This window comes from Podarcis melisellensis (assembly GCF_964234715.1).
Source record: "Podarcis melisellensis genome assembly, chromosome: 5".
In the NCBI taxonomy this organism is placed as follows: Eukaryota; Metazoa; Chordata; class Lepidosauria; order Squamata; family Lacertidae; genus Podarcis; species Podarcis melisellensis.
The window spans coordinates 55688896-55705464 of NC_138537.1; the positions used below are offsets into that span (position 1 = coordinate 55688896).

The 16569-nt window shown below is 40.0% G+C and overlaps 2 protein-coding genes across 2 annotated transcripts in view; both read left to right on the forward strand.

Moving 5' to 3' along the window:
* Positions 1–16569, forward strand: part of LHPP (phospholysine phosphohistidine inorganic pyrophosphate phosphatase) — a 107434-nt gene that overhangs the window by 42090 nt on the left and 48775 nt on the right. The window lies entirely within an intron of this gene.
* The window catches only part of ZRANB1 (zinc finger RANBP2-type containing 1), a 280696-nt gene continuing 275421 nt past the window's right edge, over positions 11295–16569 (forward strand). The window contains exon 1 of the mRNA XM_081912699.1: positions 11295–11305. The gene's annotated coding sequence lies outside the window, so the exon portion shown is untranslated. The remainder of the gene's footprint in view (positions 11306–16569) is intronic.

Sequence of the window (16569 nt, forward strand, 5' to 3'; positions counted from 1 at the left end):
AAACCCTCATTTATCCCTTGAAATGCAGTTTATGGACAGTGGGACCTTCAAGGGCTTCTCATCATCACGTGGGCTGCCTGAACACAGAGCTAGGCGAAGCTGCTGCTCTGAGCTTTCTGTAACCTGTTACAAAGTGAACCTTTGTTCACACTGTGAAAGACTTTTTGCAGTTGAATAACATTAGCTTCTGCTAAACCATTGGCTGCAGGGGACTGAATTCAGGCCTAAAAATAGGGGAATGTTTAAAGAGTCTGTCCAACTCAGAAGTGAAGAATGTGCAGTTGTAACTAAGCTTGACATCTGCCTGAAGATTACATCATCTGGAGGGGGAAGGGAAAGCTTTCAAAATCAAACTTTTCTGAAAAGTGCTAAACAGCTGTGTCAGCTGATAATCATGCAATGTTTTTGTAGTGTGCCATGATATTTTTTTAAGTGTAGAAACACAAAAGAGAGGAAAGCTTTGAAGAAACAAGCAAGTTGGTCTTCTCTCTAGATAGACTGTTTGCATACTGCTGGTGCTGAAAGACCATTAAAGGTTCCTTACAATGCAACTAAAGAGCTTCTCAGTGTTTGGGAGTCTTCTGATAAAAGATACTAACATTATGAGCTTCTATCTATAATACAGTCCATGGATTTGGTAACTTCCAACATATAAGTCAGGGGCTCAGTTAAGAACATAAAAAGAGCTCTGATGGATCAGCCCCTTCTAGTCTAGTATCCTGTTCTCACAGTGACCAACCAGATGCCTGTGGGAAGCCTGCAAGCAAGACCTAAGTATAGCGACACTTTCCTAACTTGTCATCCCAATGCCTTGATATTATGGAGCCTTAAAAGGACCCTCCTCCCCCACAAAAGTGCAAACCCTGTCCTCCTCATATAGTGTTTTCTTTTAAGAGCTCTCCAAGCACATTCCTCCATTTCACAGCTGGAGGCGATTGTGCAAGATGGAGTGAAGGTTTCACCCTAAATGCAGTAAGGCAGCATAGTGGGTATATTGCAGGTATTAATATTGTGCAGTTTGAAGGGACTGTATGCATGAGAACTGACTGCCTTTTGGGAATGAAACATTGTCGAGTTCCATAAACTTAATGCTTGCAGAACTTTCTTCAAAAACAAAACAAAAACATCAAAATGTGACATTCAAACAGTTGTACAAGACATATGCCAGTCCAAGGCATTCTGTGTTCTGCTTCTGAGCTACAGCCTTTGGCATAGGGTTGATCTGTGTGGCAAGCTGGTACCCTCTAATAGCTTTCCACATATGTAGAGCAGTCTCTATGTGTACCCAGTTTCAAGTGGCCTCCACTCATATTATGAAAATGGTGTGCATAACCCAAGTCAGCTTCATGTAGGAAGCTCTTTCTATGAAAATAGCCACCACATTTGAGAAATAATTGCTTAAAATGAGTGTCTATAATGTGGCAGGTTTTTTCCTCCCTAAATACCCAGCTTTTTTCACATGCTCCTTGTGAAACCAAGTTGATATTGACTCATATATACAATTTGCGTTGAGATCAACTACTGCTTTGTAGTGTTGTGTATAGACACTCCTGCGTGAATGTCCTTGACTAAAGTTAAAGTGAATCTACTTTGCCATGAAATTCAGAGTGGTCCAAGGAAAGTCACTGTCACTCGATGTCTAATCGTATTATTATATGTAGATGTGCAATTGTAAGACACTATGTTTAAATAAAAGTATGTAAGAAATAATACCTCCTTAAAGGCTTTACTGGTTAATAGTATATATATTTATATATCTATTTCCATTTATAATGGCACTATCAAAATTTAAAAGCCCAGCATAAACCTAGCACAGTGTGCAATACACTTCTATCCTGGAAGACAGAATAAAATACCAAAAACCCCAGAGAGCTTTGTAATTCTAAGTACAGAGGTGAGATTTTCAAGAAAAAGAGACATTACAAAACAGACATTTGGCCTGGTTATTCTGAATAAAAGTGGACCCATTGTGGATCATTATACCAAATAGTACCTTTCACACTTTGTTTCCACCCAACAGCCACATGGAGGAGGAAACGGCCTTGACTTCTTTGTAACCGCAGGATATGAGCAAGTGGGGCAATTATTTTTATTGCCTTAGAACTAAATCAAGCAATGCATGTTCATCTGTTAAACAGATTACATGCTGAAGCCCATCCACCTCTTTGACCAAATGTAAACAAATATTATTCACCTCATAAGTCACAAAACAGAGTATAATTGGCTGGTCATGAAAGCCTTTCTTTTGACCTACTATGTGTTGAATGGAGAGGACTACAGTGATTGCTGTGAATGCTCACAAATAGCAATGCTAATTTGCTGCCACAAACAGGTTAGTCATAATTGCAGATATCCAAAGTCAGGGGTAGTAAATGTGGCACCCACCAGATGTTGCAGACTACGACTCCCATCATGGGAATTGTAGTCCCAAACATCTGTTAACCTACCCCTGTCCTATCCCATAAGTACTATTGTTCCATTTTCAGATTTCTACATTCAGGGAGTCCCTGCATGTCCCCCAAGGCACCTCTGTACACGGGAAAGAGTTCTGCGGCATGTTCCAGTGTACGTTTTTCAGGGGATACTGGTCAGACTGATTGACTGATTGAACTGAAAACATGGCCTAGAACAACTTGTGCAATATTATTCTACATCTGTACATTGTGGGGCAGGCAGACAAGTCCTGAGAAGTACTGATACTGACAGGGTCAAAGTAGACATATCTGGGACAGACCTGTGTATTGAAATTGGCTCTGTCATTGAGTCCAGGAGCAGAGGAGCAGCTTAAAAGGAAGCAACGCCAGGGGGGCGCTGAACCCTCCCCCAGCTGGTGCTTTTCACTCCATGACCACTGTGCCACAGTTATGCTTTTTTCCTTGTTGAAGTTTAGAAAACAGGAGCAACCCCACCTGAAAAAAAAAAGAAAGAATGGTAACAGGCATTTCAAGGCACAAAACATCAGTAAGGGAAGGTTCCACTTTTTCACTTCTCCTTGCCCACTCTGCACATTAAATCCCCAGACCAGCCTCAACTTGGTATGGATTCAACACCAGACCTGATTTTAACATATGGTCTGGAGCTATTGTATTTAGTTTGACTCTGCCTTGCAAGAATCTCTCTGAGTTTCCAGCGATTCACAGGAGCCCCTCAGAATGTAGTTTGCAAACAACTGCCATTGCCGAGCAGTTCAGATCAAATGGGTGGCTAACCTGTGACCCTCCCAGAAAGTTGTTGGATTACAACTCCCATCAACTCTAGGCCATCCATCAGGGATGATGGGAGTTGTAGTTCAGTGATGTCTGAAGGGCCACAAGTTAACCCCCTTGCTTGCTTGTTTTTGCTCTGCAGTCCAACATATTGATTGTTCTCAGGTGTCTTTAAGCAAAGATCTGTCAGAGAGAAATATCACAGCTAAATGAAGCTCCATTCTTCTTGTTTTTCGGATTTGCGTGGTCTTTTTCCTAGCGTTTCCTTGATATCCTCATTTTTTTTGTTAGAGAAGCCACATGAATCTTGTCTTTACAATGGAAGAAAAAAGACTTCTGGCTTTATTTCATTTTTTTATTGCTCACTAACTTTTATTAGGGTATCATAGCATGAGTAATTGTGTGAAAGGTTGGGATGTAAACCTTAATGGGTGAAGTAAATCTCCAAAAAAAAAAATCCAAAAAAAAAAAATCAGCAGCACATGGCAGCACAGCCGATAGGTCAGCTGTACTATAGCAGGGCTCCCAGTTTCATGGAACATTAGCAGAACTGACAGAAATGAATAAAGTTTCCACCACAGATGAGGCAGGTTTTATTCCTGTGGACACAGCTTGTTCTTTCTCTTTTTCTTTTTCTTCAAATATATGTTCCAATAGAAAGCCTATTTCCCTGCCTTCTGGATTCACATAATTTAAAAGACTTGTCAATTACACCTTTTTGTGGAACAAGGAATTGCCTTTTTTGACCCATCTAACCTACCTTCTGGTATTCATGGCATGACTAAATAGACTTTTGTTCATCCATCTCCCAGGCTTATATTTCATGGTAGAATACTTGCTTTTGTTTCAAGAGAACACTATGCTGCACAATATATTTATTATTTTCCAAATTCATCTTCTCACTTTTATACACTATCCCCAGGATACTTAGAATTAACTTCCATCTCTCACTGTATACCAGTTTTCTTTCACTGTAAATCCTCCAATATATGAATTTAAGTATTCTATGTAGTTATTTCCCCCCCCCTTTCCTTTATATATATTTTTAATAACCATAATCTATTTGCAGTATTTAACTGTACTCGTTTTTAGGATGAGATCAGTTGCTGTTTTAGTACATTAATGAGATATTGCAAAAGTACCATAAAATCACATGTAAATTAAGAGATAGTGACTTGATCTTTAGTTTCCTACAATGAATTTTGTGCATTGCTATGGGTTAAACATGTCGATAGTGCAAAGACAATAAGTTTCTACATTAATACTATATCCGGGTAACCTACATAGGTCTGGAAGCATGGAGAGGTATTCTCATATATTAGCCACCCAAACTTTCAATGTTAAAACACTGACTTCAGAGAGGCTATGACATTGTTGAAAGATTAGACAGTCTCAACAAATCTGTACATGCGTGTGTGTTTAGTCAGTAGAAAATGTGGCACCTGTGATTTGAAGTAATATTCTCCTGTATGAACACTTACTTGCCACCTTTGTTTTATATCATTTTAATATGTTAAGCATATCTTAACGCTGGCGGAAGAAGAGAGGCATTGTGTGCATACCAAGTTGATAACCAGGCCTTTGAGAGAAATAAGCTTAATGTAAATATTCAGGTGTGCTAGGGAGATGAGCTCACACATTGTAGCCAAGGAGAAGAGAAAAACTCATCTCTCATAATGAGCACAATTTAAAAACAGACCATCTACATGCAAGTTAGCTAATTATAATGTCGTGTATTTTGCAGCTCTAGTTTTTGCTTAGTGTTGCAATAGGTGAGTGCCATTATTTTGCAGTAGCAATAATGGTGCATCAATAACTAAACTGGAAACCAGGTCTAAAAACCAAGACTAAAAAAAGTGGTAATGCCTAGATCAGCTTTCCGCAACCTGTGGCCCTACAAATGTTTTGACCTTAAGCTCCCATGAACCCAAGGCAGAATGACTTTTGGTATCCGTCTGTCTCAGGAGACTTTTATTAAAAACAAACAAAAAAATCATAGATAAATGCAGAAACAGGACAGAATGTAGAAGTTTCACTTATGTGAAATTGACACACTCCAGAAACAGATTGAGCCATCCCTGTTGGATAGGATTTACAATGCCAAGGAAACCTATTGAGAAATGGTTTCCTCTGGCATGGGAAATACTAGAATTTTCATTTTGCTGTGTTGAGATTGTCCCTTGTTTGCATTGCAACTGGGAAAAAAACACTGTGAGAATTGGGCTTCAGAATACCCAGAGCAAAAGGCAGTTTCCCATCTGGAACAGATTGCATACATCATGGTTAGGCAAGCTGCTGAGAAAGAAGAATGCTTCATTTGTCATTGTTATGAACTATTGAGCAGACTGAGTGTATGCTAAGTATTCTGCAGCAAGAAAAAGAAACTCATTAATTGCCGAGGTAAGGCATAAACTTAAGACAACTTAAATGTCAGAAGAGCAAGAAAATAACAAATGGAGCTATTCCTGTCATTACTGATCAGCAGGGTAGTTGGTAAGAGAATGGAAGGTCTCTGTTTCCAACTGCTCATGCCATTCATTTGTTAGGCACCAGTTTTAATAATCAGGGTTAGCTATCTTGGAATGAAGATGGTTTCTAATCTTTTGTCTCATTCCTTTCCCCAAGATTTACAGCCTGTTTAATCTGTAAACCATAGATTTGCTTGTATTACCCCGCTTGAGGACTAGCCAGGTGGAGTTCAGCCATCGACTTCTTCAAGTTTAGTTACAGAATCTGTAAACCTCACCGTATTTTCAGTGCCAGGTGGACATTTTGATTCTCTAAGTCATCAATACTGTTTTTGTGACTGTTCTGATAGTAGCTGTGTGTTCATCCTGCTGTTGAATGGTGAAAGAAATTTTTGTTTTGTAATTGATTATTGTGGTTGAGCACTTTCAGCGTGTAATTCTGGGTTGTATCCAATGAAGTCATTGTGTGAGTGGAATGACTTCCCCCCACACTACAGAACTTTCCCTCACTATACTTCATCAAACCCTCCTGACCAATTTTAGGGGCATGTGGGGAGCTGCATGAGGAGGGGTGGGGAAGAAAAAGTAGGGGAAGTTCAATTGCGTGAGTGGAACCGATTCTGCTTATGCAAAGACTTTGCTGGATTTAGCCCACTCTTTTTAACTGGTATATCTGCTATGTATTCTGGGTTTTTTAGATTTTATTGCTGTCATAAGTCGGTTTGAGACTTTGGTTATAGAAAGCAACTAAATACATAATAGACATTGCAATTTATTTATTTGTCAATAATTGTAGGGAATGCAGGAAATTGAAATTGTAAAGTTAGGAAAATAAAGCAGTGTAAAACCACTGGATTAATAGTGATATCTAAGCAAATTTAATGACAGCAAGCTGTGAGTCTGGGACCTCAGTGGGACCATGAAGGAAAATCACCTTGTGGAATTCATCTTTCTCTTTTTCTTCTTGGGTACACATGAAATGTGTCGTTGGAACTTAGATCCCTCTATGATTGAATATACATACATGCAGGCATACATACATCATTTTATTTGTATGCTGCCTTTCCATAGTTCAAACCATGCTCAAGGTGGCTTACAACCTGAAAAAATAATACAACATAACAAAAGTAGTCATAAACAATAACTAAAACAAAAAATACACAACCAAATTGATCTAGTTCTGTGTAGTATTGTTGTTGTTTAGTCATCTCAGGACCATCTCGTTCTCTGTCGTCCCCTTATCCTTGTTGTGCCCTCCATCTTTCCCAACATCAGGGTCTTTTCCAGGGAGTCTTCTCTTCTCATGAGGTGGCCAAAGTATTGGAGCCTCAGATTCACAATCTGGCCTTCCAGTGAGCACTCAGGGCTGATTTCCTTTTCTGTGTAGTATAATAAGGTATAAAATAAACATAACAAAAAAATCAACAACCGCAACAACAACCCCCCCTAACAACAACCCCAAAACTATACCCCAGCCTGTTCAGCAGCTTCAGCTTTTGTACCTGGAGTTAGTTAGGGCCCCATCCTCCCATGCCAGGTGGAAAAAGGCTGGCAAAGCAGGGAGGAGGTCCAATCTTAAATACGAAGCAATGTGAATAAATCACCTTAAAATGCAGATTCCAGAGAAAAAGCCATTGTCCTGCCTTGAACCACCATTTTTCTTTTCACAGCAGGTGCAGAATTGTCTCATGTCAGTATGGTATGGCTTATTATAGCAGTTAATGTCTGAGGTAGCACCTTTCCCTGGTCACTTCCTTCTATTGTCAGTTCACCCAAAGTGGGCAGAGTTGGAGCTATCTGTTCATGTGGGAAAGAAGAGAGTCCAAGTCTTCAACCTTCCTGTACTGTATTCTGCAGAAAGCAATTGATTGTCCTTGTGGTTAGTCTTACAACAGGAAAAATGGAAATAATTTCCAGTGTGGTGTAGTGGTTAAGAGCAGTAGTCACATAACCTGGGGAACCGGGTTCGCGTCTCCGCTCCTCCACATGCAGCTGCTGGGTGACCTTGGGCCAGTCACACTCAGCCCCACTCACCTCACGGAGTGTTTGTTGTGGGGGAGGAAGGGAAAGGAGAATGTTAGCCACTTTGAGACTCCTTAAAGGGAGTGAAAGGCGGGATATCAAATTCAAACTCTTCTTCTTCTTCTTCTTCTTCTTCTTCTTCTTCTTCTTCTTCTTCTTCTTCTTCTTCTAAATACATATGCAGACCTACAAATCCAGGTGGCCTAGTGGCAGAGACAGTGCTGGATTTACGTATAAGTTAAACAAGCTATAGCTTAGGGCCCCACTCTCTTGGGGGCCCCCCAAAAAATTAAAGGAAAAATCTGGATGTACATTTCCAAAATATAAGATAAAAAGCAAATAAAATAAAACCTACATACGGCAACAGTGTTTTGTGTTGTGTAGGCTCCTATGAATTACCCTATAGCATATATTCAACACCAAAAACAGTGATAATCTGTTTTTGACAAAGGACAGCTGGACATATAAAGGGCCCTATTACCTTCAGTAGCTTAGGGCCTCATCAAACCTAAATCCGGCCCTGGGCAGAGAAGAACCAAACTCTGTATTGGTACTTGTTTCCAGTGCTTTTTTTCTGAGGGGACATAGGGGTACGCATAAACATTTTGTGAGTCTTTGTACTTTTGTCCATTTACTGTATTTATTTTTCCCAATGGTGATTTTCTTGAGTCAAAATGAGAGTACCTGTAAACATTTTTTAAAAGAAAAAAAGGATTGCTTGTAGTTGCACCCGAGAAGGCAATTCCCAAACCTCAATAGATATGGACATGCACAAGGGGCTTTCTCTGTCACTCTACTGCATTAAAGATCTCTGAGCCATTATAGCAAAGGAGCTTGTCCTGAAATGGAAGCACTGTACTCCAGCTCTTTCTCTCTGCTTCTGAAATTTGCCACTTGAGTACACGGCAAAGACAATTGTTACTTAATGCAGGTTAAGGAGACCAGTGCAAAATTACAAACATTGTCTGGCAGGAGTTTCCTGTATTTCTCTGCAACAAGAAGGATAATTTTAGCAAGCTAAAGAATTATTTGTGTTTCTTCCGGGAAAGAGGGATAACTGTCTCGCACTGTGAAAAAGCAAACAAACCTCACAAACTTCAATGAGCAAAGAACCACTGAGCCATTGCAATTTTAATTAAAAGAAGAACTTCCCAGTTATGGTAAATGACCCTGGGTTTGGGGTTTTTGCTTTGATTTCCACATCTTTTTAATCTACTTGGAATTTCAAAATCTATTACTTGTTTGCACACTATGCAAACAAGTCTGTAGTTATTCTTGATTGTTGCTTTCCTTACTGTTATTTTGAGCTACTGCTAGAGGTCTAAAGGTTTTTCAGTAGCTTCCTGTAGGGTGCTGTGAATACTCAGCTAGAACACCTTTTGAAAAGAGGTGTGGCTCTGGCTACTGTCAGTGCTATCTCTGACCATTTTGTGTTCAATTGCATAAAGTTCAGCTCTTCCTTGGTGGCTTCCTATCCCATATATAAAACTCAACATATTAATGCTGGGCACTGAATTCAATATCTACCCGTGGGTCCACTTTATGTTAAAATGCCTGGCTATGCAGTCAACACTGAGACATAATCATTGTATTATTTTAAAGGAAATCACGAGCCAGATGTGCAGTGCTTTGCCACAGGAGAAGTATTATATTGTGACTATTTTTAAGAACTCTGAAATTGCTTTAATGGTGGGATGTAATGGAAAGTACGCGGTTGGAAATGGCAAACATTTTGTTCATGGGGTGTGTGTGTGTGTGTGGCAGGCAAACTACTTGGTTCATATTGCAGAGGATTTTTGTATCCTAGCCAGAGCAGGCAATATTTAGCCCAAATGTGGTCTCTCGGCCCTGTGCTTTTGTATACTTGTGTACTAATATGGTGATTGTCAAGGGATTTGCTGATGCCAGAGCACAGCTTGTTATATAAAAGGACAATTGAGAGGAAGCAGCGGGATGCTGTGTATAAAATGATTTAAGATCTTACCCATATTCAGCAACTCGGAGCACACGTTCAGCCAGACAGATGCTTCCTGGATTAATCTGAACAACTGGACCTGATGGAAACTCAATTAAGCAGCTTTACTGTTCCGGATTCTCTAGTTTACAATACCACATGCTGCTATTCCAATTATAACATTGTTTCCTACATTTGCTTGATTCTCGGCTGTTTGAATAACTGCCATGGAAATACCTTTTAAAACTGTGCAGGCTGAAATGAGAGTTATAGAAATATGGTGCGGTACTGTCTCTGCATTCAAACTGAGTTTGATAATAGCAATCTTAAGTTTCACTAACTTGGCCTGGCAATGTGTATTGGTGAGGACAGTGAAGGGTTGAAGTCAAAATAATGTTTCCGGGTTGTGTTCTTGTACAAGTCCATTTTATGGGTGTTTAAGGTTTTGTGATCTTTGCTTAGATTTATTCTTTACTGCTGCAATTAGGCGACAGTGATATGACAGTACTTCTACTTCTTTCAGTTGAGAAGTGCAAGGTGTGAAAACCCACACTTCTTCTGTAGGTGTACCAAGCTCACAGAGACTGCTGGGGAATGCACAGTTATTCATAGCTGGTGTAGGCGGATGCCCCAGAGGAAGAGATCATATCTGACCTATACCGTGCAGTGGGATCATGGGAAGTTGCATTATGGACATCTTTAGGATGCTTTTTTGGAAAAGTAAACGAGGTATCTATCTGGGTAGCTAAGGAAAAGAGATGTAGCTTTAGATTCTCAATATACTGAAGACATATCCTGAGCCTGTTCAGTAAAAGCTACCCTTCTGTCCTCCTGTTGCTATTAAGTTAGCATGGCGCATGAGCAAGTACAAATACTCTCTTTGGGACATGCTGATAGTGATATGTGCCAAATGGATATGCTCACAGTCCCTTTGATAAAGAGCCCAGAAAGAAACCTGACCTTGGAATTTTCTTCGGTAGATATGAAACGAATCTATAAACATGGTAGCGGAGAGTATCCTTTTTCATTTCTGTTGATTACTTTTTCCGGAATCATGTAATTCAAATACCTGGCTCTATTCCTATTCTCTTTCACAACTGTAGCAAGCTGAAAAACTGAGATGGGAAGAAAACAAGCACCAACATGATATAGTATTTACTGGATGTATATCTTAGGAAAACTTTCAATAAAGACTTAAGGAAAAAGAGAAAGGACATGGAAGTTTTTAGGAACCTAGGACTGATGTTAATCACAGTGTTAATCAAGCCACTGTGTTTGGATTTAGAATAACGTGGTCCCCAGAAAATGACCCCATGAAGAAAAGTTTATCCAAATAAATAGTGACTGCCAGCCATAATTTGTAGGTCATAATTTGTACTGCCAGATGAATAGTGCAACCTGGTGACATGTCTATTCAGAAATATGTCTTACTAAGTTAAATTGGACTCACACCTTGGGTAAGTAGCTTTAAGATTATGGCATTAATGATTTTCAACCCAGAAGCAGAAAAGTCAAAATGTTCTCCTTCCTTTGATTTTTCTTACCTTCATCCCCTATTGCTTTCCTTTGGGAATCTGGAAACATTGGCTGTGGTGCAGCAGGTACTGTGATTGGTTTGGATGTAGGAGACCCAGACTCATATACCTGCTCAGCGATGTCATTCAGCAGCTGACCCTAGGCAAGTCAAAACTTTGAACCATCACTTCTTTACAGAGGCTTTGTTTTAACTGATTAAATTTCTAACCCCCCCTTTAAAACAAACCTTTTCACAAGGCATTACACAAAAAATATAAATTAAGCAAGTATATAGAAATAATCCAAAAATACATAATTTTAAAAAGTGTCAGTAGCATTAAAATATCAAATAATTACCCACCACTGTGACTAACTCAGGTAGTATGTGAGCATTCTGCAGTTTAGTAACCCACACAATTCTTGTTGGCAGGCAGTCTTTTGTCTTCTGGGTTTCTGGGAGTTTTCCTGTTGTTATTCTGTCTCTCACAGCTACAATAAACCTACCATTAAAATTATGGACTGGTCATTTCTTCGTCAGAGGGCAAATGGGCAAATTTAGCAGGGGATCAAATAATTTTTTCCTTTACTGTACATAAGGTTCCTTGGAGTTATTGAGCAAGTATCTCCCTCTATTACAACATTTCATGGCTATAAGCCTGAATGTCCATTAGGTGGCATTATATACACAAAGTGTGGTTCACCAGCAACTGGGGACTTTCCAATGAGTAGCCAGTATAGCATTTCATGAATTGCTTTTTCACAGACGTGTTAGTGGAGCAGAAAAGTCAGTACCAAGAAAAAACAGGAGCACAGGTTTTGGCTTTCTTGCCTGATTCCCTCTCTGGTGAGTTTGTACCAGAAATGAAATCCTCTTGTATCCTCTTGCAAGGCTTCAGATTAGTCTCTTAGACAGTGCTGACCTTTCCTGAAAATAAGATATAAAAGTAGCAATCTACCTTACACCAGGTCAGCTCATTGATCCACTTAACTCAGCAGGTACCCAGCGTTTCAGACTGGAATCTTTCCAGACCTAGCTGGAGGTGCCTGGGGTTGAATTGGAGATCTCTTGCAAACGGAATATGTTACCAAATTACAGCCACTGTGCATTAGAAAATATCAACATAGCAGACAGCTTCTCTGAAGGACAGCTTGGTTAACAACATTAATTCCCCCCCCCCCCCACAATACATGGCTACTGGGTCCACGCAGCAGCAAGCCCCATGAACTGAGAATATGCCCCACAGCATGCCTCTGTAATATGCATGTAAACAAGGGCTGTACAACAAACAAATCAATGCAGAAAGAATTATCTGAGAGAAAGAAATAATTGAAAAGCTGTTATTACCACAGATTTATCTGCCTCAGAGCTTGCACCCTGGAATGTTGGCCGGGCCACTGCAGGCCTAAGTGCCGTAGATGGAGCCTGTTTGTAAAGCAATGCATTGATTAAACTATGTATACGTTAACCTTTGGGTCAAGTGTTAAAAAGAAAATGTTTCGGCAACAACCACCTTAATAGCTAGAGCCTGGCTGAGCGCTACAGCATGGGGGAGGCACTCTGCAGAACACCAAAATGGTGTCTTTGCCTTCTTCCTCCAGCAAACTATTTATCTTCACAGCTGGCTGTGGTGAATTTTAGACTGAAATCAGCCAGGGCTTTACTGGGCCTTCCAGTTGTTGCATGGGACAGAGTGTAGAAGCTTGGGCAAATCTAACTGGAGTTTTTAAAATGAATATTGCTTTTATATTTTCATGATTTGCTTCTGTTCAGGCCTATGAATATATTCTTCTTTATTTTACTTTCATATAATTAATGGTACATAATTAAAATGGTGTGTGTGTATAAATATATATATAATCTATGTATTAAAAAGAAAATAAAAACAGTATATATGCAGATATAAATATTTATTGATAAATAATCATAATATTATAATATCTGTTTATCACTTATTATGGTCCAGGGGTATGTGTGTGCAGCACTTCACACTAGCTTGATTTGATCCATTTTAGGACCAGGTTAATCACTGAAATATAATAAACTTTACTGTAAGGAACTAAACAGATTTTTGTTGCCATATAAATAAAATATCGGGTTTCTAAATATTTTTGTTTTTTTGTAGATATTGCAATAAAATAACTGTTTTGTTATTCACAGTACTCTCTCTCTCTCTGTGTGTGTGTGTGTGTACGTGTACACACACTCACAAACACACACACACAAACAGACACACAGACACACACACACACCGTCTACAAGGAACATTTTAATTGGTGGGTATGTCTCACACACATAATTTTTTTGAATTGTTCATTTTATTCATTTATTCATTTTATTCAAATGAATCATATAGTAGATCATATAAGGGTTTACTGCCTCATGTGTTCTCTCATTCCATTAGGCTATGAAAAGACTCCTCTTTTCAATGAAGTTATTGTCCCACTGTCTAGGTTGCTGAACCATGATGGTCAGTTTAACCATCTGTCCAGAGCCCCAGATTTTGATTAACCAGTCTTCCAGTTTGGGAAGTCTTTTCAGACTATATGAGAATTTTAAAATGCACAAAATTCAACTGCAAACCATCAACCTATCCCTAACTCTCCTCCCCTCCCTGTTTGCCAGCATGAAAGTAAGAATTACCGTATTTTTTTAGTGTATAAGACTAGGTTTTCCTCCTAAAAAATAATGTCCAGAATTTGGGGGCATCTTATGCATGGGGGCCATCTCTCCCAAATTTCTTAAATCGGAGTTCCCCAAAATAGGGGGTATCTTATACATGGGGGCATCTTATAGACGGAAAAATACAGTACGTTATTCTCTTTTCCCTTCTCCCTCTTACAATAATTCATTATAACATAGAAGTCCGGAGATGCTCCAGTTTGTCCGTACAGATGGTCAGGGGTACAATTAACATACAAAAAATCATGAAGACCTTATTTGTAAAGATGCAGCTGGCAGAGTGTTTTCCAGCCCCGTGGTATATACAACAAATTTCCACCATATGGCATAAAGCTTTTGTGGTTTTTTGGTTCCTTTTAATATCCATGTTTCATGTGTTATCTTTTCCGTTATAGCTATATGCCAGACGGTTTCAATAACAAAGCTCAATTCTAAAAACGCTGCAACTCCTTACATTTTTTGAGCAATAGATTGCCTTCCCACCACTAACAAAAACCTTCATAAGTCCTTCATTTAAATGTCTTCATCTGTGCCTTCAAACATGTATAATATGGACAGTTGTGCTGCATATTGATTAATGAAGTATTTAGCAATCTCATCACGTACTGCTCCCCCAAATCCCTGAACTATCGGGCATTCCCACCAAGCAGAGGTGCCATCTTGTGCCCAATATTGAGGGGGTCCAGTGTGATTGCATTCACATCGTTGGGAGGAGGCTGAGCGCAGAGCCCAGCACTGCGTGGCTTCAGTGACCAGTGGCTTCTCTTCTCTGATGCTAAGGAGGAGCTGGTCACTGATGCTGCACCACACGTGGCTCTGTGCCCAGCCTCCTTTGCCTCCTCAACATTGGGGGGGGGGCTCAGCCCCCTGCCAACAAATATTGAGAGGGTCAAAGACAGCTCCTCTCCTAAGAGTTGGCACCTATGTCACCAAAGGTGATAATATATCTACAGCCATACCAACCAACTGGTGTGTGTCCCAAGACGATATGTGACACCTATGCAGAACTTTGATGGTATTTCCCTTAATGTAGGCAGATATTGATTTAGCAGATTTATCAAACAGTAGGGAATTCCATTCTGGGGCCTCTTATTTCATAGTCTAGATTCATTTCCCATATATACATTGAAGTATCACCAAAAGCGTTGCTTACTTTTTCAATACTTGTGCTATGGCCAATGAATGCCTTAAAAAGGTAAAGGTAAAGGACCCCTGACCGTTAAGTCCAGTCGCAAACGACTCTGGGATTGCGGCGTTCATCTCGCTTTACAGGCCGAGGGAGCCGGCATTTGTCCGCAGTTTTGGGTCATGTGGCCAGCATGACTAAGCCGCTTCTGGAGAAACCAGAGCAGCACATGGAAATGCCGTTTACCTTCCCAGTGGAGTGATACCTATTTATCTACTTGCACATTGACATGCTTTCGAACTGCTAGGTTGGCATGAGCTAGGACCGAGCAATGGGAGCTCACCCTGTCGCGGGGATTTGAACCGCCGACCTTCCGATCGGCAAGCCCTAGGCTCAGTGGTTTAGACCACAGCACCACCCGCGTTACCACTTTTAAAAGAGAAGAGACATTGTGAGGTTCGAAAATGGCTCTTAGGACCTATGGTGACTTAATTTCATGTTGCCACTCAAAAATCTTGCAATGTCTGGTCATTTTTATCCTAAAGTTATCTCCTAGTATGTTTCGTTAACTGTGTTGTGTTCTGATCCATGTATTTGATGCATTTTTTTCTATGCCAATAAAGGAGATTTATTAATTTTTAAAGAAAGAGCGAGAGAATTTAAACAAGTAACCAGAAAGGCAGGAGAGGAGAAAAAGCAATTTCAGGTTAAAATTTGCTTCCAGCTCAAGAAAAAGACAGCAACAACTAAGGTTTGGTCTGGATCTCTTTTACAGATTCCTTGGCAAAAATATTTTGCATGGAAAGCCACAGTTTTCCTCAGTGTGTTCAGATAACAATTTTGTGCAAATGGTTCGTTCATTTGTGAACTTTCTTCATTCCGGTGCTATGAGGCAGGGAAAAGATAATTGCATTTCTGGGACTGTTTATTTTTAAAAGCCAATGTGTCAAAGTGCTGTTAATAATGTAAACATTTCCAGGGTCTTTAAGAATTATACAGACAGAAGGAGTGTGATGGGAAAGGGGACGGGAAGACATTGTTGCACCCTACCAGTGAATTTTCACAGGGATCAAAAGATTTCCCCTCCCACAGAAGAAGGTTGTTTAGCTGGCAGGGATGTTCTGGGTCAGTGTTGCAGCCACTCAGCAGGAAATTGTTAGTTGACTGATCCTCCACAACAGCTGGCTATGGAAGAATGAGGTCCACAGACAGATAGGTCTCTTTCCCTCCACAGTTAGCGGTGGGAAAACTGAATCATGATATAGTTATCTCTACTTACAAAGCCAGGACAGAGGATTTTTGTGTCTGTTCAGATACTTTGGGAGCTAGGCCTATTCTTCAACAGAGAGGTTAGTCCCACTCTAGCTAAATATTTGACACTGAGCTGTCGAGCCTCTATATGAAATCAAAGCACGCTATGGCTGTTTCTGCACTGCTGCACATAGCATTTGTTCATGAATTAAGATCATATATAAAGCAAGCTAACACAGGGATGAGGAACCTGTGGTCTTCCAGATGTTGTCTAAATTGGCCAGAAGCACTTAATCTAGCATCACTGCTGGTGGTAGTGGTGGGCAGAGCAGGGCAGGAAAACTCAC